The sequence below is a fragment of the Leptinotarsa decemlineata genome, unplaced genomic scaffold (genome assembly GCF_025532065.1).
Source record: "Leptinotarsa decemlineata unplaced genomic scaffold, Ldec_3_MD MMD2_tig00026299_RagTag_RagTag, whole genome shotgun sequence".
Taxonomy (NCBI): domain Eukaryota; kingdom Metazoa; phylum Arthropoda; class Insecta; order Coleoptera; family Chrysomelidae; genus Leptinotarsa; species Leptinotarsa decemlineata.
Genome location: NW_027412676.1, coordinates 7,044,538 through 7,068,700, shown reverse-complemented (window position 1 = coordinate 7,068,700; position 24,163 = coordinate 7,044,538). Strand labels below are relative to the sequence as shown.

The 24,163-nt window shown below is 34.0% G+C and overlaps 2 protein-coding genes across 3 annotated transcripts in view; one reads left to right on the top strand and one right to left on the bottom strand.

Annotated features, from left to right (window-relative positions):
- Positions 1–24,163, bottom strand: part of LOC111505383 (ubiquinone biosynthesis protein COQ6, mitochondrial) — a 119,976-nt gene that overhangs the window by 53,818 nt on the left and 41,995 nt on the right. The window lies entirely within an intron of this gene.
- Positions 13,304–24,163, top strand: part of pyx (transient receptor potential channel pyrexia) — a 30,300-nt gene continuing 19,440 nt past the window's right edge. The window contains exon 1 of the mRNA XM_023160177.2: positions 13,304–13,506. The gene's annotated coding sequence lies outside the window, so the exon portion shown is untranslated. The remainder of the gene's footprint in view (positions 13,507–24,163) is intronic.

The following is a 24,163-nucleotide window of genomic DNA, read 5'->3' as shown; positions in this document are numbered from 1 at the left end:
AAGCTTACTGTAATGACAAGAGTGACATGAGCATAAATGCTCATTGAATGAATTTTATACAACGTGTGAGTATTTCAAATTGAGAATACTACCGAGATTTATCTGTCTTGTAAATAATTGTAAATTATACTCAGATTTTCAATGTCTGTTTTTTTGTTCACATTATTAGGATTTTTGTTAATAAGGACCATTTCGTGAGAAAGTCTTTCAGACATATTTTTTTCTGAATATAAAACTTCTCATTGATTAAATTTGATTTTGTGTTCTGTTTCAATATAATGTTGAGCTATGTGCACATGAACTTTTGTTTAATCTTATATCACTTTTGTGTGAAGTTATTCTGCTTGATAATGTTCTAGAAGTTGTTTCAATATAATTCAAATCACAATGATTACATGGTGTATTATAAACAACGTTTGATTTTTTCAAATCAGGTGTAGAATCTTTTAACTGTTTTTAATATTTCCAATAACTTTAATATTCTTTTTAGAAATTTTGATATTCTTTTCATTGTGAAAAACTTAATATGAAATAGAAACCTTTTCAGTGATAATGTCACTCTTGTCATTATAGTAAGCTTTGAAAATTACATTACTTATATAAGATATCTGAAAATGATGCCATTATCAACATGAATGTGACAATTTTGTGAAATTTTTTCATCAATATTCAATTGTAAAACTCAGATTACTCGTAAATATTGTCCATTTTTAGTTCTTTTCTATTGTATTTCATTTAAACGTCCTGACGAAGTCTCTATTCAGAGACGAATGCTTGGCGATTTGTGAAATAGAGTAAGTTTGTTTCTTGAACGTGTTTTACTGAAAGTCCCGTTAGTCCCTACCTTCAGCAGCTTGACTGCTTAACCTTTTTCGATTATATAGAAATGTCCTTTATTTTCAGTATTTTAATTTTATGATATGTCACAAGAAGGATTTGAAGCTTTATAACTTTTATTTATTATATGCGAGCGCTTTCGACAGCTGGTCGTGCTATCATGTTCAAGGCTCAAGGCAGTTTGAGTAGAGCCTTGAAGATGATAGCACGACCAGCTGTCGAAAGCGCTCGTATATAATAAATAGAAGTTATAAAGCTTCAAATCCTATATATATTAATATATGCGTAAACGCAAGCGAAACGTAAGTGGAACCACCTGAAACAGCAGTCTACCGGTAAAATGAATATGGGAATGATCAAAAAAGTACTTATGTATATATATATATGTATATATATATATATATATATATATATATATATATATATATATATATATATATATATACATATATAAATGATATCAAAATAAAAAATTCATTGAATGGTGAGTATAAATATTATAGCTTTTATTTCAGCATGACGTAAGTCAATCTATTTGGTTTTGGTTTCCAAAAAAAAGTACATAATAGCATGCGAGTTTTACTTACAAAATAATGATTCAACTGTTTAAATTTCATGTGAGGAAACTACCAAGAAGGTTAGCTCAATGAATAATTACGCATATCGTTTGATGATTCGTCAAAATGATGACAACTATTTACTTTTACTTACTTCAGTCATAAGGTCTAAAACACAGTCGATTTTTTTAATAATATGCGGCTGGGTACATGACTTTTTTTAGGTGGAGTGCACGGACACAAATTAGCAGTTGTTTCAGCGGTATCAGTACTCGACATTTTTTTAAAACTTTTTGAACTTCAAAGTACCGTATATGTATACGGCTTTAAAACGTAACTGACCACTCCGTCACTGTATCATGAATTCCGCCAGCCGATTGCAGTTAAATGTGCCAGCGTAAGGAGGCATGTTTATTCTCCCAATAGATGCAAATATGCGTGGTAATCATGCTTTGATCACGCATCTATCTTTGTTTGGGTTACTTCGTTTGTTCGATGTATATAGTTATGTGAATTTGAACATAATTCGAAACAAAAATAGCAAAATATATGAGCTAATCAGTATAAAATTGATACAATATGTAAATTAAAACTAACTCTAGATGAAGTGACGTATTAATGGTTCACTAAATTAAGAACATACGCTATTCAACCATTCACACAAAGTAAACACAGTTTGTTGATAGAGTTTATTATAGACAACTAAATGTTACAGGGAAGTGTATTTTTGTGAGTTGACTATAAATTTTCTGTGGGAAATGCATACAACCAATTAAATGGGATTCATTAATAAATAAACATTGAATGTTTCAGGGACTCAAAACATCTCTATTGATATAGTCTATCCATTCCCAATTGGAACGGCAAAAAAATAAGATAACAGTCATAAACATTTCTTGCCTGTGGCCCCTAGACGCCCAGATAGTTAGTAAACGTGCTATCAAACGTAGTTGAGGAATAAAGGCTCGGCTAGCTGGACTGACTGAATACTAATTTTTTGTCCGTTTCACAATATTTCTTCATCAGTGCCGTGTGTTCGTGGGGTTAGGTGAGGTAGTGAGTGGTTTCGCAAACAATTTTTGAAAACTTTTTCTAGACATCAATTACCTCAACACCAAACTGATTTTTGCACTCGACGCGCATTTCGCTAACAAGGTTAGCATCTTCAGGAGAAGCAAATTGACACTGAATCTAAATACAAGGGTTAGCTGTTTATATACCTAAAGTTTGTTGGTCCGATGTGGACTTTGTTTGTTAAATGATGATTATCCTAATTGATTTTTCGGTAATTAACTAGTGGTACCACTACCTGCAAATTCATTTGTCAACAATAGATTAAAAAGCGGAAACGCGCGTCAAGTGCAACAATATCAGTTCGGTGTTAAGGTAATTGATCTCTAGAAAAAGTTTTCAACTTTTACACCAAAGGTTCCAATCTCATCATTTAAACCGATTTTTGTGGGTACTTTCATCAATATGGCTTTCTGGAGACTTTTTGAAACAAATGATAACATTATGAGTGAGGAATCTGTGTCAATCGACAGGGATCCGGAATTTGAAAATAAGGACTTACATGTTCAAGTTCAGCCAGTAATTTTAAATATTTATGAATGTTTGAAGAAGGAAAACTGTCACACTTCACAGAATGCTATTGTGAATAGAATATGCGAGTTAACGAAACTATCTCGTTCGACAGTTCTTCGAGTCATTAAAATAGGGGATGTCATTGACCATGCAACGAAACGAAAACAAAGGAATACAAAATTCGCAAATGTTGATTGTGCTACAAAAGATGTGATTCGGCGAACAATTTATGGTATATACCAAAAAAAAGGAAATGATTTGGTATAAATTACTCGACTATCCCGATTACGATTACAAATCTTTAGAAACTCTATGAGGTATCTTATTGTCTTGAGGTTTCAAATATAAAAAATTGAACATTGAAATTGATCGGATGGTCATAATGGAATCGACACGCATTGTTCAACTCCGACAAGAATATTTGAGGCGAATAAAAAGCTAACGAGAATCCAGCAGACATATAATCTACCTCGACGAAACTTGGTTTGACACCCATGATGTTGTCAAATATGACTGGGTAGACGAAACCAAGTATTGTGCTTTGAACACACCTTCTTCAAGGGGAAAACGTGTTATAAAATTTTGCATGCCGGGAATGAAAGTGGTTTCGTACCTATAACGCTTTGCTTCTGTCGGCCAAAAATATAAAAGATTCGTGTGCGGCTTACCACGAAGATATGACTGCGGCTTTATTCGAAACCTGGTTCAGTGAGCAGCTTCTCCCAAATATTCCTCCAAACTCGGTTACTGTTATGGATAACGCTTCGTATCATTCTCGGTTATTGACCACAATACCAAACAATAACACAAAAAAAGCAGATATTGTTGATTTCATTCGAAATCATGACGTGGAAATACCCGAGAAGATTTCAACGAAAAAGGTATTACTGGCGACCAGAAAACAACGTAATTTCAAAAAAGAGTATATTATTGATTCGATGTGTGAAACACTTGGTCATAAATTCTTACGTTTGCCTCCATACTATTTTGTGTTCAATCCAATTGAAATGGTTTGGGCCACAATGAAAGAAAGCTTGCGGAAATGTAATCAGTCACCGACTTTGAATGCTGTAGTTCTTGACAATATAAGGCGAGTGGTGAATGAAGTAGGTAATAATGATGTGTGGAAGAACTGTGTGACCCACGTTATAAAAGAAGAGAACAAATATTATGTGCCAAGTTCCACAAATCCGATCGTTATTCAACCCGATGATGATTCCACCTCATCTGAATATAGCGAAGAAGAATTTTGATTTTTCTAACAATTTTGTTGGCCTCTATTATTTTGTAAATATATGTTTGACGAGAATTCGGTGTGATTATTTGTGTTTTCATTGTATTTTAGAGTTTTCGACTCGGAAATCAACTACCTTAAATTTCGAAGTTTTTCATAATTACCTATGGTGGAAAAATTCAGTTGAGATAACTTTTTCATGGGGTGATCAATTGCTATGATTGTAAGAATAAGTAACTGAAAAACTACCACTGAAAAATAATATGCCGACGCCTATGTCGAGACGGGAATTCCTTATCTGTACTGTTCCAATTGGTATTGGAAATACTATACCTATAAATTCATTAACTCAACAAAGTATATTTGACCATAGTATCCTGCTATACAAGCTTTCGATTTTGGGTTATCCAATGAATTAATTACCATCTTCAAATCGTATTTTTACAACCGTAAGCAGTACGTCCAACTCAATGGCCTCAAGTCTATCGAATATATAGCCACAAGAATGGTGTACCACAAGGATCAAATCTAGGACCCCTACTGTTCAATGTGTTCATTAATGATATCGGAGCTGAGATTGATGTCAATTTCCTTTTATACGCAGATGACTTGAACCTCTAATGATTGCGAACGTCTCGCTTTGAATTTAAATCGCGTTGCTACATGGTGTCGGAAGAATAATCTATCTCTCAACATATCCAAATGTAATGTAATGCCTTACTAACTGAAAACGAACTTGAATTTACACAACTACGTCATAAACAATCAAGTTCTAGAGTGTCCTGACACACTCATTGATCTAGGTGTTATTTTTTATTCATCCCTCTCTTTCAATAAACATATTGACACTACTCTAACATCAGCCTATTGCATGTATGGATTTTTAGTTAGAAATACAAAAGACTTCGGAAAAGCTTCAACATTGAAATTACTTCATTTCACTTTTGTTCGATCTAGGCTGGAATATGCATCTGTCGTGTGGAGTCCCTACTATCACGTTTATTCAAAACAAATAGAAGCTCTACAGAGGCGCTTCCTAAAATATATGTCTTTTAAACTTGAAGGCACGTATCCTATTGTAGGAATACCCTATTATGAATTACTTGTAACAATTTTTGTAGAGATAAGGCGTAAATATTATTCATTTCTTTTTTCATTCAAGGTCATAAACAATATCATTACCTGCTCTCTACCGTTACATACAGTGTCACCATTAAAGTGCGCACCATATGGGAATTTTTTTTTCGAAAAGTTTCAATGAAGTTTAACTTCGGCACTTGTTTGTGCTTTAAATTTAACTTAAAATGATGCGGCCAACTGTGACCCACTGACGTTCAGTGTTTGTCAAATTCAACTTTTTTTTTTGAAAAAAATTGAATAAGTGCATTTCTAGATCGAATTAAACAAAAAGTTACTTGAAAAAGTTGTGTCTACGACAATTTTATATCCATATGCCAAATTTTATGCAACTAGGATAAAGTAAACATTTTGCTTATTTTTGACAGATATCCCCTTTATTTTAAAAAACAAGTTCGGTTAATTGTCATCAATTCATTAATACATAACAAACTTATCATGGAGTTTAACTTTTCTGATACATTTTTACTTATACGGACTTTTTTAGAGAGAAATTAAAAATTTGCTATAAAATTTTTAACATGACTCGTGCAAAGTTTCAATCACTTGGCTACTTTCTCAAACAAACCTTTGATTTCGAAAAAGCACAGGCAATTAAAAAAAATGCAAATAATTTCGATAGAAGTATTATTATTATTATAAATTTTGAACAACTATAATATTATAGAAAATACAAATGGGTAAAAAAAATTACTTATTGGTCTGAATGAGGTTGTCAAACACGCGAATGGTATTTTTCAGATGTTGTATGTCAGTAAATGGTCTACTTCGGTACACTTTTTGTTTCAGGTAACCCCACAAGAAAAAGTCTAAAGGCGTCAAGTCGGGTGATCTAGGTGGCCAATAATGTTCCCAGTTACGTCCAATAACTTTGCCTCTGAACATTTGTTGGAGGGACTGTTTTACAGCAATCGTGTGATGTATTGGTGCGCCATCAAGCTGATACCATAGGTCGTATTTAATATTTAAAGGCATATTATCTAAAACTTCACTAACCTCATTATTTATAAGGTCGAGATAACCGACGGATGATACATTTTTCCTAAAGAAAAATGACCCAATTATTTGGTCGTTAAGTATCCCACACCATACATTAGTTTTAAAGGAATACTGATCACCACATTCAACTGTGAAATTGGGATTTTCTTGGGCCCACCATCGGCAATTTTGAGAACTTACCGTTACATTTGAAGAGAACGTTGCCTCATCTGTCCATAAAATTGTATACGGAAACTTTACATTTTCTTCTCTCTCTCCTTGAAACCAGAATGAAAACCCCAAACGGACATCAAAATCTGGTTCTTTTAATGTGTTAATAAATTTTGGTTTGTAAGGCCAAAATGTATTCTTTAATAAAAATTTTCTAACACTTTCTCTCTTGTAATCGGTATTTTTTATTATATCGGTTATGCTCGTTTGCCCGTGATCAATAACTTTTAAACAAATGTTAAGTTGGGCCTCCTCATCATATTTACTTGGAGTGTGCTTTTTCTTAAATTGATTTGCTACGGATCCTGTTTCTCTGAATTTCGACATTATCCTTGACACAGTAGTATGTTGAACATTTTTTCCTGGATGCCGTTCATTAAAAATGTTAGCTACTTGCCGGTATGGTGTATTCTCACCACATATTAAAACTATTTCTATTCTTTCCTGAAGAGACAACATTATTGCACAAATAACTGTTGAAAATTTGATACGTAAATCAACAACTTGACACTACCATAGCATGCATTTTGTTTGTCAAGACCTACTTAAAAATTTTATTCAACGTGATTAAGCATCCTTACCGCCCTAGTTAGTGTTTATGAATAATCTGTAATTCTGAATATTGAAATTTTAATACAATTTCAACTCTACCAATTTTATTACTAGAGCGAAACATAAGTGGAACCACCTATTGGTGTGAGTCAACTTGACAAGTTTTTATGTCAATCAACCGACAACTTCGGTAGCAGAAATTTGGGAAGCTAACCTGAAATGCCATCGGAAAACGAATCCATATACAGAGTGACCCATTTGAAAGCGGGCCACCTCTCTAAAACTGTTATTTATTATCCGATTCAGAAGTTTTTTTTTTCAATAGATAGAGCGTCAATAGTTCTATTAGAGTGCTGTGAAGTCGAAATATAAATAAAATTTTCAAGGCCTACTTCGAATTTTTTTCAAGGTCAAAAATCCAAAAAACATACTAGCGATTTTTTTATATGAAATTTGACGACGCCACTGGATTTGTGATGCTTTCAAATGGTTGTGACTGAAATTTCAAGATGAAATATGTTTTTTTAACAGAAATATAGCATAAGTAAAATTTTTATCACTTTATCTAAATATTTCGAATTGTCGTCATATTAAATCACAATATTATTAATAATATCGTTTAAAATGCTCTTTCACGTCGTTAGCAGTCGAGCTTGTAAACAGCAGTTATTCAAAATGGTGTCAAATTATGTTTCTTTCAAACAGAACTCCATAAAGTATAGAAGATAGTTATGTCCATCAAAACACTGCAGTTTTTTTGTCATCAGAGAAATGAAATATACATCTTTACATCAAATAGTAATCAATATTCAATAATCAATAATAACCAATACTGATGAAATAAATGAACTACAACAAAAAAATGGATTGAGATGAGAGTGCCCAGACATTAATTTCCGTACTTTGTAACTAATTTCCGATTTAATTCGATACGTTTATTCTACCATTTTCTAATGCTAACTAATCATAAGATTCGATCAAAATTCGATCATTGGTTTGGGGTAACATTTATGCAAGCCTGGTCTTATTCTTTCACGCAGTTCCTCTTTGGTGGTTGTCAGTTATTCCGAATATCTACATATCTTGGTTTCATTCAAACATGTTTGGGATGCCACATTTCGAAAATATTATTTTTATTAGAAGGCTTTGAAAGTTAAGTTGCCGTGGAGATGACAAGTCATTAAAATAAAAGACGAAAAGACACAAATTTGTCAGTATTAATAGTGAAGTTTATAACTCTTCAAGTACCTACACTAATAAAGAAGTATGGCAGATAATTTGACTTTGCAGGAGAAAATTGAAATAGTAAAACTTCGTGGTAACAACGACAGATCCGAAAGGGAAGTATGTAGAATTTTCAATAACATGCATCCGGAGCGTCGAAATATTAGCAGAGCTACAGTTGGAAGAGTAAACAAAATTTTCAATCAGTATGGAGCTGTTAGTAAACATATCCTGAAGAATATTAATACTGTACAAAGGCAGAGACGAAATAATTCTGAACGAATTCGAAATTATTTTAATAATAATCCGAAAACAAGTGTGAGAATTGCAAGTTTGGACATCAACTTACCGCGTGAAACAATAAGGAGAAATCTTAGGAAATATAATAATATGAAGCCCTTTAAACCAAAGTTTCTTCACACCTTAGAAGAAGGCGATAATGAAAAGAGGATGGAGTATAGTTTATGGGCTCAAGGAGAATATCTAAATAACAGGAATTTTCTGAAAAAAATTTTGTTCAGTGACGAGGCAACATTCACAACCAATGGAACAGTTAATTCTCAAAATTCAAGGTACTGGACGGAAGAAAATCCACATTGGATAATAAATTGCAGAAGACAGTACTCCCAAAAAATAAATGTTTGGTGCGGAATATTACATACCAGAATAATTGGCCCTTTTTTTTTGAAAACAATTTGAATGGTCAAATTTTTTTGAATTTTTTGAAAAACGAGTTTTCCAACGCTATGGATGAACTTCCACTAGCAGAAGAGGCCCATATTCTATTTCAATTAGATGGCTGTTCCATCCACAATAGCAGGATTGTTAGAGATTGGCTGGAAGAAAATTTTCCTAATCGGTGGATAGGGCGAAATAGTTCACTGATTGAGTTTCCCCCCAGATCCCCGGACTTGACTCCACTTGATTTTTTTTTATGGGGCACCGTTAAGGAAAAAGTATACAAAACTCGCCCAACGAGCAAAGAGGAACTGCGTGAAAGAATAAGACAGGCTTGCAGAGATATCACCCCAAATCAATTATTGAATGTTTTGGTTAACATTAGAAAACGATATGATAAATGTATCGAATTGAATGGAGATTTGGTGGAACAGTCCAAAATTTAATGTGTGGGCATTGTCATGTTAATACATTCTTTTGTAGTGGTTCATTTATGGTTTTAATATTGATAATTATATTATGATATAAAGATGTGTATTTCTATTCTTTGACAACAAACTGCAGTGTGCTAATAAAGATAACTATATCGCACATAAAGTTGTTATGTTCTGAAGAAGTATTTCAAACCATATTATTTACAAAATTGTTATTTAATATACAACTATTTGAATTATTTTGACAGTGATTGGTATATTTTACTTATGCCATATTTCTGTTAAAAAACATTATTTTATCTTGAAATTTCAGTCACAACCATTTGAAAGCATCACAAATCCAGTGGCGTCGTCAAATTTCATATAAAAAAATCGCTAGTATGTTTTTTGGATTTTTGACCTTGAAAAAAATTCGAAGTAGGCCTTGAAAATTTTATTTATATTTCGACTTCACAGCACTCTAATAGAACTATTGACGCTCTATCTATTGAAAAAAAAAACTTCTGAATCGGATAATAAATAACAGTTTTAGAGAGGTGGCCCGCTTTCAAATGGGTCACTCTGTATATATATATATATATATATATATATATATATATATATATATATATATATAAAGTTATATCAATATATATCAATATAAAGTTATTGAGTGTCTTGATATAGAAACAGAAGTTAATATCGGACATAGCACTCAAGAAAGTGGCAAACCATAGACAAGTGTTTCGGGCTTTTGGCTGCACCATACTGATGATGGGCTAAAAGCCCTAAACACGTGTCTATGGTTTGCCACTTTCTAGAGTGCTATGTCCGATATTACCTTCTGTTTCTATATATATATATATATATATATATATATATATATATATATATATATATATATAAAGTTAAATACAATATATAATAATGGTGGAATATTTTTTTTGCGCAAGAGTCATGGAAAATTTTACACTTTGTTTTATTTAAATTTAAAGATAGGAAGCGCTCAATGAAGGACCCTGCATAATAATGAAATGTGGACATTTATTTTTGTCATCAATATTCAAATCGCGATGCAAGTCACAGATACATTCTTGATTTTTCCGAAAAGAAATATGTACTGAATGAAAAAGCTCAAATTGGAGTACACAAACAGTACCAGATCAGATGGATGTCATGCGAGACTGTAAAAAAATCAGAGAAAATACGCAATTACTTCAGGAGTTTGATAAGGATATCCCAGTTAACATAATATCACTATTAACTTTCCGTTTGTTAATTTTTTCAAAATGCCATTGTAAATAAACAAAACTGACTGTGGAGTGACGAAAACTAATATTTTTGAGAAGGGTATACACAGTGGCCACAAATTGTTGCAGCTGGTATTTTTGGAAAGGCATTTCCTTCATTTCTTGAAGGAAGCATTGTAGTCGTCGCACTTGAGCTTGCGGACCTCTAGCTGAAAGGTCATTTGCATCTTAACATGCTTGAAGCGACTATCGATTTTCTAATAACTTACGTGTTGGAAATTCAAACGGGCAAAAAGTAATTATAGTTATACAGGAGAATCTGTACATTATGTGTTCCACCTCAATATTTTTCCCCCCTGGTATGGTATCAGGAGATGATTTAGTCATCTCCTAATGATGCTAACTTGGTCAAATACCTTGAGTAGGTATATATTTGATAAAACATAATCCAAATACTGATAAATTTAACAAAATGGAAACCGAAAATTCGTATGACTCCGAGGCTGGAGAATTAATAGTATCAATAAATTCAGCACTTTTCTACAACGGATTCAATATTTTCCGGAGCGTAGGGCAACAGCGTTGCCTGGTCAATACAGTGAAGGTGCGTATTCACAAAAAAAGCGAGCACGAGCGAGCATGAGCGAGCATTCGTGTATGTTTGTTCGTGTTCGCTCATGTTCGTCCACACCAGAGCAAATATCTTCAAGTTCGTAGTCGAAATTGATCTATCTACTTTGTGCGAGCACCTTTTGATGTACCGCCTTCTTCTCGATTTTTTCTGAACGCGAACAAGCATACGTTCGCTCGCTCGCTAGCCCGTACTCACCAGACGATTATTGATGCAGAATGCTCGTTCACTCTTATTCTTGTAAGGTGCGTACGCACCTTAAGGTGCGTATTCACAAAAAAAGCGAGCACGAGCGAGCATGAGCGAGCATTCGTGTATGTTTGTTCGTGTTTGCTCATGTTCGTCCACACCAGAGCAAATATCTTCAAGTTCGTAGTCGAAATTGATCTATCTACTTTGTGCGAGCACCTTTTGATGTACCGCCTTCTTCTCGATTTTTTCTGAACGCGAACAAGCATACGTTCGCTCGCTCGCTAGCCCGTACTCACCAGACGATTATTGATGCAGAATGCTCGTTCACTCTTATTCTTGTAAGGTGCGTACGCACCTTAAGGTGCGTATTCACAAAAAAAGCGAGCACGAGCGAGCATGAGCGAGCATTCGTGTATGTTTGTTCGTGTTCGCTCATGTTCGTCCACACCAGAGCAAATATCTTCAAGTTCGTAGTCGAAATTGATCTATCTACTTTGTGCGAGCACCTTTTGATGTACCGCCTTCTTCTCGATTTTTTCTGAACGCGAACAAGCATACGTTCGCTCGCTCGCTAGCCCGTACTCACCAGACGATTATTGATGCAGAATGCTCGTTCACTCTTATTATTGTAAGGTGCGTACGCACCTTAAGGTGCGTATTCACAAAAAAAGCGAGCACGAGCGAACAAGAGTGAACGAGAATTCTGCATCAATAATGAGCGAATACGAGCAAACATACACAAATGCACGCTCATGCTCGCTTTTTTGGTGAATACGAACCTTCAGACATATTTACCGCGCACGCACTGCTCGCACAAAGTAGATGGATCAACTACGAGTACGAACTTGAAGATATTCGCTCTGGTGTGGACGAGACATCAATATGTCGAGCAAACACGAGCGAACATGAGCGAACACGAGCACACATACACGAATGCTCGCTCATGCTCGCTTTTTTGGTGAATACGCACCTGTAGAAGTGCTGTAGGTGGCAATAAAGAAATCTTGGGGTCGCGTTATGTAATATGTTTTGCTGAAAGGGTTCCAACTCGGTAACAGACTTGTGATCAGCTAGTTCAGTGTCGAAAATTAAACCGAGTTCTTCAACCGCTTTGACAGCTGCCCTAAGAAATGCTCCAATTTCTGCTCTCATGGTCGCGTATCATGCAGAGAAGGAGATCCGAACTCCTGATGACTTTACAGGCTCCATTCAGTGGCATACTGTCATGTAGACTCAAAAGATCATCGTGGAAAGAACAGTCTTTTTCTTGAAAAAAAGATTCGGATTTTTCATATCATTTCCTGGAAAGACGATAGTACGGGTGGAAGATTTAAAATTTTATTCATTATGTAAACAATTCGTCAACAATATCAAAAATTGGTATCAATAAGATATGGATGCAAATATATTAAGCATGTTAACTGTAAAAAAACAAGTTACACTTTTTATGATTAACTTTCATAAAGAAGCTTTCGGCTTTTTAATAATCATAAAGTATTTAGACAACCTTGTTGGTGAGACTGCTAAAGGTCACTTCATAATAAACTTTTTTTAAGTCTCGCTAAAAATATTTTGTTTCGGGTGAAATGACTAACACGTTTTCCTAAATTGCTACTTCCAAAAGAAATAAAAATAAAACACACGCGGCGGTGTCAATAGTGTAAACGTTTTCATATACATTGACCCAAATTTCCCAATCATAATGAATTCCCATTCAAAAATTATATTTCACTACTTTCAATACTTGGTGCTTATTTTCTGTGAACTTTAAAAATAACCTTTCTCAAGTTAATTCCAGCATGTCGGTATAACCTCATCAGTTCTAGCTTGTTATCCGTCTGGCAGACCGCTTTTCTGTGCGTGAAAATAATAAGCGGATCTTTGAGTTGTTGACGAAACATGTTTGTATACAGAAGTTTTTTATGGGTTACAAGTATAGTGTAAGAAAGAAATACAGAAAATGTAAAGTTGTCTAATTTTTGGATATAGAGAATATTTCACAATTTTGGTAAGTGCAAAGTAATCATAAAGCTGATAGTGTCTATTTTATTTGTCACTATAGAAATAGTGTTTCAGAGAATCTATAGTGATATTACAATGAGACGACGTAACGATTCAGGATGTTTTAATGGTTATACAGGGTTAAGAAGTGATTTTTTCATATTGACCGAGTGATGTAACACCAGTCTCTTTTAAAAATCATGTGCTTGATTACCCACAAGACTATGTTTTATATTTTTAATATACCCCCGGTTTTCTCGGAGATTTACAGAAATGTCTGAAAAAACAGTTTTATAATTCTCATTTTTAAATTAGGGAATAGAAGGGATATGGTTGTCACGATTTTGTGATATTCCTGCATCCGCATTGGTTTAAATATATGGTTAATATATGACGTACTATAATTGAATGGATACGGTGAAAATAATACTTCACAATTTACACAACAATAACATTTAATACCAGCAGCTGTTTCGACACACTGTATTATCTTCTGAGCGAGTTATATGAAGGTATATGATTTTATCTCCTTAAATACTAAAAGTTGCGTTATAGGTAGAGAGACGTATCATCGGGAATTTGATAAATTACTAATAACATTATGGATGCTTGGATAATTATAAATATCTATCTGATCATTCAGAACAATGTTGTTTTTATTAGCAAGATATTTTTTGATTTCTATAAATTGGATTTCAGACTTTTTGGTTGAATGTGTAGAATTTCCGGATTTTGTGTGAAATTGTGAGTGTTTTCTATAATATTTTTGGCGTAGTTGGAATCTTGTTTATTCGATCTGTAACTTCTCAAATTCTCCTCGAATCTCTGGTTAAAACTGCGGCCCGTCTATCCTATATATAAGGCGTTGCAGTCGTCACACTTGAGCTTGCAGACCCTTAGACCGCAGATATTTTAAATTATTACAATTATAAATAATTCAGAGTCAGCAAGCTTAACTGCGACGACTGCAATGCCTTACCTATACAGGGTGTTTCAAAATGGATCCTCACCATTGGGATCTCGGAAACTATGAGAGATACGAAGATGGTTGAATTGGGATAAAGTTGCGCAATTACCTGACTTATAATATGTCGTTTTAAAAGTGCTAAAATTCCCTTTCAATAAAATTAATAATTTCAATATGTACATGAACCCGGGAAAATCTACACGTCAAATTTCTTCCGAAATAAATATTTGTCATACAAGTGGTTGGAGACATTTCGAAAAAAACGGTTCAAAATGTTACAAAATACACATATCCCGAAAGGCGATTAGAATTTTGTAATTGGCTAATAAGAATACCTAATTTTCCTGTTTTCCTGGAAAATGTAATTTGGAAAGATGAAAGCACTTTTACCAATTGTGGGATATTCAACTGAAATAACGGACACAATCCCAGGCAGTTCCGAGAAATTCGACCTCAAGTGCGATTCAGTATTAACGTGTGGGCAGGAATTTACAAAGTTGGAATTTTGGGTTCTCATTTCTCATTCTCATTTATTTGACGGAATGGGGAATGTTCCTCCTGACGAAAATTAAGTAGTAAAAGAGCTTTAAAACAACGCATTTTAAACTTATCATTTCAATCTTTTTCTTTAAAAAATTATATAAATACTTAAAAAGAGAAATGAAATAATGCATTCAACATATAAAGGGATTCGTTTTTATTTCACCATTTGGCAACATCGGTTATAGCTAATAAAGGACAATGAATCTGTTACCTGTATGAGACAAACAAAGATGACATATTTCAGAGGCGTGCTGTTCTGTTTACTTATGTTCCTAGTTCCGAGACATTCTATGATATATGACATTTTGTGAACCTAACCTATCTTTCTCTATATAAATAAATAACAAAACAACTGTTGTTTATGTGGCTTGTGGAGGTGGTATTGAACTATAATTTATATTTTGCCTTAATTGTTGATTTATAAAGATAATTTTCCTTTTTTGAAGTAGAATATTTAGGTACGTATAAATTATTTCAACTTGATATAGGCGCTGTTGCCAATATGTGAATTAGAAACAAATCCCTTTAAAAATTTAAACCCAACATTTGAAACATCAATTTGAATACTTTTCGAAGTGAATTTGAAAAACTCATGAATTAAACTCAAATTTATTTTGTTCAAACTTGCATTTGCTGTATTAACCCAAATTGAGGAACATTCCCCATTCTGAATGGAGAAACAGATCACCAGTTTTTAATGTCGATTTTCGAAGACTATTTGGATGATCTACCTTTGGCTTACTATAACAACACTCCACCGCACACTACCAGACAAGTATCCAATTACCTGACTGAAAGGTTGGTTTGGTGATAAATGGATAGGAAATAATGGTCCGGTGAGGTGGCCGGCAAGATATCCAGACTTAAGTGTTATGAATACATTCTTATGGGGTACATTGAAGAATAGAGTTTATGGTCAGAGGTAGTATCAAAATATTGAGGACCTTCAACACAGCATTGTTAGAGAGTTTGGAAGATTGAGGAGGAGGGAAATCAATCGTGCTGTGTTATCATGAACAAGGCCATCATTTTGAGTATTTGCTATGATTTACTTTTGTCTTTACATTTTAGTTAATTATTGTAATTTGTGTGAAATTCTATTTTTATTGAAAAGGACACAATGTCTAATTTACCTCATACACACCTCATTTATTAAATTTTGATTGGTGATTCTGTCTCCCTATTTTTCATTGGCTTTCCAAACGAACCAAACTCGGTGAGATTTTGATCCAATAACTTGTTGAACATGGTTCGATGTGGTTGTCGTCTTTCGGGATATAAGTTTAAATACATTTCCGATTTCCTAACACTGTTTTTATCGTATTTGCAATAAATTTGGAACACATCTCTTTTTTCTTCATTCGTGAAAGCCATTTTTCGCCAAAAATTCAATGACTTGTACAATAACAAAATTTCATTGAGTGTAACAAATTGAAAGTCAAAGTTAGAAACATCAAAGTCAAAGCCTATTGTGATAAGAATTAATTTTTTTCAATAACTCCAATTTTTTTAAAAATAATGATAACTTATAATACATAATTGAAAAGATAAAATCTGGTTCTATTCAAAACAGTGTAGCGCCCATAAGAAAAAATAAAGTTGATGATGGTGGCTGGAAGACGAAACGTCGGATAGCAAATCTGAAAACACCTTTATATAGCAGGAAAGAAGTGGCAATGTGGAAGTGCAATTTATTTTCGAATCCTTTGAAAACTAAAGCCAGAAAAAAAAATTAACACCATTTTCTGAAATTTCTGTTTTTTTGGGATATCTCCGGATATACTCGGAATTTCAGAACTTTCTTAACGGCATTAAAAAAACCGGAAAATAGCTTTTACAAAACTCACATTATGTTCACAAGCATATGACAAATATTCAACAAGAAACCTGTATGAACTAGAAACTAGTACAGGAGACAAGATTGTTGAAATGAGTGCCATTTAAGAGAAAGGGGTCGGAATACGCAACAAAAAGTCCATGGTGTTGCAGTGTTTTCCGGAGATAAGTCGGACGACTCCCCAGGACAGCAAAAAATCTCTGAAACGTTTCTTGCCCAAATGTATACCTACCTATCCACAATTTCCCTACATATCGAAGCAGAACAAGCTATCAACACGCCCAGTATAGTCTTTAGAACACACTGCACCCTGCAGGTGTGATTAAATTGAGTTTTATGAATTAGTCTCCGTTGATACAACATATTGATGGCAATAAACAGAGAGAGAGGGTTGTGTATGTTCCCGTTCAATTATGATAAGTGTTTATATTTAAGGGTTGGTTCTCCCAATGTGCGTTTATACCGCGAAGAGTTCATATTGTTCGTCTCTCGAAGTGTCAACAGTGGGGGTGCAGGGGTTGTAATTTGGAAAACAACTAAACAAACAGGTTGAATTTATTGCTTTTTGTTCGTTGAAAAACATGAAGAATACCTTCTCCTGAATGTACCTAGTTATTTTAAAAAAATTGAGTGTAGGTAATATAAATAATGGTCAATTGCTATAGACAAGATGGAAATAATAATGATAATAATGAATCTTTCATGTGTTTGCTCCCGTTTAAAAATAAAGCTACTAATGTCAAATATATTTATATATACCGTGTGACGAGAATTCAATTGCACACTATTGCCATCTCGGGAGCGGTAGAAGATACGATGTTGGGTCGATTAGACAAAAATGTATTTTTAGAAAGCAATGGAATCATGTTTAAAAATCCAGTATATCGTGAGCCGTTCTAGAAATAATCGAAAAAAAAAGAAATTAAATCGTTGTTTTTGATTTTTCTGCTCTAGTATATTCATTATAAAAAATATGAAAAAAAAAAGATAAAGATTCATTAACTCAACTTCATGAAAGCTACAGTAGGCACTCGTTTTAGTTTTCATACGGTATTTTGTTTACTTAGAGTCACCCACATCTTTTTTTTAATACCGACCTGTACTTTTTTTAGCGAATTCTGATACCTCTTTAATCCTGAATTCACCAATGTCTCCATGTCTCTCTCGAATGCAATATACATTTTTTCGTTTTTATCGACCTTTTTTTTTGGGTAATTGTTACCTTCCACAATCTGAAAAAATATAAAAATTATAATAGAGAACTTTATACAAGTGTAGAAGGGCAAACTGTTTAGTTTACCCCGATAAGTTACTGCGTAAAAATCAAAGTATTTTTCACAAAGAAAAATCTTCTATTTATCAGTAACTTGTCGTATTTCACAATTTTGCCTATCAAAAAATTTATTAAGAAATTATACTTATCTTTTACGTTTCGAAGGCCAAAATCTGCCTCCGTCTTCAGAAATGGATAAAAATTCGAATATATACGCAATTATTCCTTTTTTTGAGAGCTTATTTCTTTACTTCTTCGACAGATGTCAAAGAAGTTTTGAAATATGAAATTATGTCAATTTGTTGATTGACAACTGAAATATTCGATGTAATACAAGGTACTCTCCGATATCAGTTTGTTGCCATTTCGCCACTATCCAAAGTTTTCTTCAAGATGGGTAGCCAAGTACGGTCTATTTCTAAGGAGCTATTCGAGATACAATTCTCTCCAGACATGAGAATATACGCTGATTCTTTTAGCTTATGTCTCTTAGAATGAGGCTCATTGGTGATCTTTCTTGTCCTATTCCATTCCACCCGATGTTCACCGTCTGATTTTAAAATGTGTTCTGATAATTTTGATCCTGTCAATTGTCTATTTTTTATATAATCTCGATGTTCATTCTCACGCACTTTCAATGGTCTTGAGGTTTCACCAATGTAACTTTTACCACAAGAACAAGGTATTTTATAAATACAATTTTTTGTTTTTTCTTCAGTGTTGTTGGGTTTTGTATGTCTGAGTATAGATCTCAGTGTATTTTTTGTTTTGAAAGTAGTTCTAACATCATATCTATTTCCAATTCGTCTTATTTTTTCAGATAGTCTTGGAATGTAAGGTATAACGTTAGTTGTTGAATTTGTGAAGCTGTTTGTATGTTCGTTTGGTTTTTAATTGACTCTTTATTTTCTATTGAATTTATCGGAGAGTACCTTGTATTACATCGAATATTTCAGTTGTCAATCAACAAATTGACATAATTTCATATTTCAAAACTTCTTTGACATCTGTCGAAGAAGTAAAGAAATAAGCTCTCAAAAAAAGGAATAACTGCGTATATATTCGAATTTTTATCCATTTCTGAAGACGGAGGCAGATTTTGGCCTCCGAAACGTAAAAGATAAGTATAATTTCTTAATAATTTTTTTGATAGGCAAAATTGTGAAATACGACAAGTTACTGATAAATAGAAGATTTTTCTTTGTGAAAAATACTTTGATTTTTACGCAGTAACTTATCGGGGTAAACTAAAAAGTTTGCCCTTCTACACTTGTATAAAGTTCTCCATTATAATTTTTATATTTTTTCAGATTGTGGACGGTAACAATTACCCAAAAAAAAGGTCGATAAAAACTGATTTTTTCCTCCACAAAAAATGACTTTCGTTGAATATTTTTTCGTGTTGTGTTTCTTCATTCAGAAATATAATATCAAGATTTTATGAATTAAGTTATGATTTCCAATATTTCAGATACAATCTTGGGTACAATGTATGAATAAAAATGAAGGGAATGGGTAATTTGATTCACGTGATGTTACCTAATGAACGAGTTACGAGTTTATCGAAATTTCATAGGTTTGGAATGAATCGTCGAAAAATGGTATATAGGTAAATGCAGGATTGAGAGTGATATCATAATTCATTAAATAAAATGAGTAAAACACATGTTTTATGTTAAACGGTTTTATTTAAAAAAAAAAGATGTAGGTAATATACTAAAAACTAAAAAAAAATAATTCGAAAGGTCCTAGGTAACAGTCGCCACACCACTCTCCTCAGCAATCTACGGTATTGATCAGAGAAAAAATAATAAAATCGTTGGGCGTAGCGTGACCTGAGTAAATATGTAAATACTACCCCCAATGATTTTATTATTTTTATCTTATCGATACCGTAGATTGTTGAGGAAAATGGTGTGATGACTGCCACCTAGGACCTTCTTAAATATTTTTTATTTTTAAGTACATTATCTACATCAGTATTATTTTTTTCTTAAACTTAACATGAAACATTTTTTCAATAATTTTATTTTCAAGTTTTTAGTTTTTAATTTTTATCCACCTTTTACCTAAACTGGGGTGGTGTATCGCGAACGACGTGTCATTGTAAACCACCCTAACGCCACACAGTCCTCGACACGATACAAAATCTTGACTTAGGTGGGAGATCCATACTGGTATTCCGACTCTGAATTGACTAAGTGCTTGATATAGATGAAATTGGATTTGCATCTTTTTCATAGTGTACTACTACAGTACTAGTCAAGCCCTGTCATTCGATACCCATACTGAGGTCGTTGTGAAGTAATATGTAATCCGCCATTTTGTAGCTGCGGCCTTCTTGAATTTGCATTTTTTTCAAAGTGTACTACTATTCTACTAGTCAAGCCCTGTCATTTGATACCCATATTGAGATAGTTGTGAAAAAATATGTACTCTGCCATTTTGTAGCTGCGCCCATCTTGGATTTACAATGATACAGAATTTATTAAATTATATTGTCATCAAAAATAAACGTGTATACCAAATATCAGCTCAATCTGTCAACAGGAAGGGGAGTAGACTTCAATTACTAAATTTGACCCAAACAAATAAATAAACAAATAATCAAACAAACAAGTTAAATAAACGTTTGAAAAAAATAGTTTGAAAACGCTTTAATAGCAACACAAAATGAAAAATAAAAAATTAATTGGAATAAATTATTTTTGTTGTAAAAAAGCGTGGGATGCTTTGAACTATATTTTTATTATGGCTTCAATCTGGCGAACAGCTACTAACCAAGTATTTATAATAATGGCTATTTACCACCCCACGCTTTTTTACAACAAAATCAACTTTTTTGAATTATTAAAATGTGTCTTTTTATTTTTTTAAACTATTATTTATTTCAAGCTCATTTGTTTCGTTACAAAATAAAATATATACACATGCGTAAACAGTGTGGTTGTCTCACTTGTGTATGAAAAAAACGTTCTTATAGCAACTTTTAGGTTTTTTCATGTAGACTTTGAAACGCACACTTTGATCAAGTAGGCTTTGGACGACGCGGCGATAAAACAGAAACAAAATGTTCAGCAGTAGCTACCAAATGTTGATAAAGCTTTTCACAGCAGTAATTAAAACGCATAGCTTCAATAAAACTAATAAATAATACTTCAACAATAAATAACGAATAATGAAATATATTTCTTCAGAGAAGCTTTTCGAAATGTCTATCAGCATCTCCTACACACAGGCGACAACTTTTCTGAACGTTTTTTGCCGAATTAATTAGGTCAATAGAAGGGAGAGAAGCAAAACTTTGCATCACTGGCGTTTCTAATTCGTATCTTGAATTGGTCGGCAATCTAAAAGGAAGATCTTTTAACCTTCCCCAGAGGTAAAAGTCCATAGACGTTAGGTCCGGTGACCTGGCCGCCCAACAGTTATCCAATTATTACCAAAATTTGCAGCTAAAAAATTGGTGAAGATAGAATTGTTGTGAGGCGAATCCCCGTCTTGTTGAAAATATAATTTTCTGAGATCCATTAGTGGCAATTCATCAACAAGGGGTTCAATATTTTGCCTTAAAATTTCTAAATACCTCTAAAATGTGAGAGTGCCATTAAAAATTTCACTAGTTCGGACTTCCATTGTCTACTATATAAAATGATTTGAAATCCCTGAAACAACTAAAAAAGAATAATTAAAAATGAATAGCTGAAAATAACAATTATATTAAGCAAAAATAAACCTGAAATGAAATAATAGTGAAATAAACTACAAGTAAAAATATAACAATTGAATAGATAAAAACAAAATAAAAATAAAGGAATGAAGAAAGAAAATAAAAATAAAAAGTGTAGAGATTCCAAGTCACGTTAGTTCACGACGTTTCGATTGTTAGTATTTACAATCGTCTTCGGGTGATGACTGGACTGATTCCTCCGAGAGATGACTATTTATGGGTCGTTCAAATACTTTCACTTATCCCTGTTTTTCATTTTCCGCTTCACTGGTTCCGTGGGAGATGACCGTTTTCGTGGGAGATGACCGTTTTGGCGGGAGTTGGCCATTTTTCGCTTGATGATGGGTTTCCATATGTTGCGTATTTCTACGCTGGCCTGGCTGAATACGTTGTTGGACAACATGTATGCGGCTTCCTTGAATTTTCTCCTAAAGCAATGTTCCTCTCTGTGCAAAATCTCAGCTTGGGACCACTCGATGTTGTGTTGATGGGTCCAAACATGGTCTGCTATTCCTGATTTGCTGGTTTCCCCTCGCTGTGTGTGCTTCTTGTGCTCGGCAATGCGAACATTCAATGGCCTCTTAGTTTCACCGATATAGGATTTTCCGCACTCACAGGGTATCCGGTAAATGCAATTCTTGGAATCGCAGTCCGCATTTGGTGGCCTGGTTTTCGTGAGGCTGCTACGGATAGTGTTACCGGATCTGAAACAGGTTCTGATGTTATACTTGGAACCAATTCTTCTTATCCTCTCCGATAATCCTCTGAAGTAAGGAAGTGCAAGCACTGGTTGTGACGGCTTCTCTTCCTTGCGAGGCTCCTGCTGTCTTATAGCCAAAGTCTTTTCTACCATCGCTTTGGAGTAGCCATTCCGTTGAAGATCATTTTTGATGATGTGTAGTTCCTTCTCGAGACCTTCCTTCGTATTACAGAGCCCAAAAGCACGGTCTAATAGAGTCTTGATGATTCCTCTTTTAGTCGATTGATAATGGTTGGATTCGTGGTTCAGATACTGTCCTGTATGAGTGGGTTTTCGGTATACAGATGTTTCCCATTTAGTATCGGTCCTCTTCACCAAAACGTCTAAGAATGGCAATTCGTTGTGGATTTCCTTCTCCAGTCCAGTTCCAACTGAAGGACGAATTCTTTACACAAGATGAGGGACTGCCAATGGGATCGCTACTTTCACCAGTCATAGCCAACATATATATGGAGTGGTTTGAAACTCTGGCCATTGAAGAAGCCCACAAGAAACCCCGAGTCTGGTTGAGATATGTTGACGACACCTTCATAATATGGAACCATGGGAATACTGAACTAGACGCCTTCCTGAAACACATCAACAGCGTGAGACCTTCCATCACTTTCACAATGGAGAAGGAAATCACAACGAATTGCCATTCTTAGACGTTTTGGTGAAGAGGACCGACACTAATTGGGAAACATCTGTATACCGAAAACCCACTCATACGGGACAGTATCTGAACCACAAATCCAACCACCATCAATCGACTAAAAGAGGAATCATCAAGACTCTATTAGACCGTGCTTTTGGGCTCTGTAATACGAAGGAAGGTCTCGAGAAGGAACTACACATCATCAAAAATGATCTTCAACGGAATGGCTACTCCAAAGCGATGGTAGAAAAGACTTTGGCTATAAGACAGCAGGAGCCTCGCAACATCGAGTGGTCCCAAGCTGAGATCTTGCACAGAGAGAAAATTCAAGGAAGCCGCATACATGTTGTCCAACAACGTATTCACCCAGGCCAGCGTAGAAAGACGCAACATATGGAAACCCATCATCAAGCGAAAAATGGCCAACTCCCGCCAAAACGGTCATCTCCCACGAAAACGGTCATCTCCAAACGGAACCAGTGAAGGGGAAAATGGAAAGCAGGGATAAGTGAAAGTATTTGAACGACCTATAAATAGTCATCCCTCGGAGGAATCGGTCCAGTCATCACCCGAAGACGATTGTAGATACTAACAATCGAAACGTCGTGAAGTAACGTGACTTGGAATCTCTACACTTTTTATTTTTATTTTCTTTCTTCATTCCTTTATTTTTATTTTGTTTTTATCTATTCAATTGTTATATTTTTACTTGTAGTTTATTTCACTATTATTTCATTTCAGGTTTATTTTTGCTTAATATAATTGTTATTTTCAGCTATTCATTTTTAATTATTCTTTTTTAGTTGTTTCAGGGATTTCAAATCATTTTATATAGTAGACAATGGAAGTCCGAACTAGTGAAATCCATCATGAAACATTATCAATCACCTTCAAAGTGCCATTATAAATTTACGAGT